This window comes from Aptenodytes forsteri, unplaced genomic scaffold (genome assembly GCF_000699145.1).
Source record: "Aptenodytes forsteri isolate BGI_AS27 unplaced genomic scaffold, ASM69914v1 Scaffold15, whole genome shotgun sequence".
NCBI lineage: Eukaryota > Metazoa > Chordata > Aves > Sphenisciformes > Spheniscidae > Aptenodytes > Aptenodytes forsteri.
In genome coordinates, this window is record NW_008795129.1 from 26,452,850 (window position 1) to 26,453,622 (window position 773).

The following is a 773-nucleotide window of genomic DNA, read 5'->3' on the forward strand; positions in this document are numbered from 1 at the left end:
AAAAAAAAAAAAATCATACCCCAAAAAGTAATCCCTGTGGTCAAATTAGGAATTAGAAGCTTTAATTAAAAAAAAATCATACCAAAAAGTAACATCCCTGTGGTCAAATTAGGAATTAGAAGCTTTAATTAAAACAAGATTAAATACAAAATGCTATTTCTTCTGCAATAGTTTTCCTTCAAAATTCACTATAATGGAATTTAACTACTCAAGGTTTATAAAGTCCTGCTAATATATTTATAGAAGCACAAAAGACCACCAGTGAATAACAGTTGTTCATACCAAAAAGTAACATCCCTGTGGTCAAATTAGGAATTAGAAGCTTTAATTAAAACAAGATTAAATACAAAATGCTATTTCTTCTGCAATAGTTTTCCTTCAAAATTCACTATAATGGAATTTAACTACTCAAGGTTTATAAAGTCCTGCTAATATATTTATAGAAGCACAAAAGACCACCAGTGAATAACAGTTGTTTCTCTGACAACTTATATTTTTATATTCCAGTGCTACACTTCCTACACCAGTACAGAATTTATGCTTGAAGTGAAACTACTGTGCTGCTGTTTGTGTTTGGTGACTGTTCTCTTAACTTTTTATGCTGCTCAACTGAGGGTCTCCAGCTTTGGTAGTTAGCAACATTTGGTACATTTAGTACTCATTGTTTTGTCAGAATTTGTTGTAAACCCACCGTATATAAGTTAAAACGGCACTGTGGTGTTTCTTTGGACAAAACCAGACTTTCTGGAAGCAAGCACTTTTAAAAGCGGTTT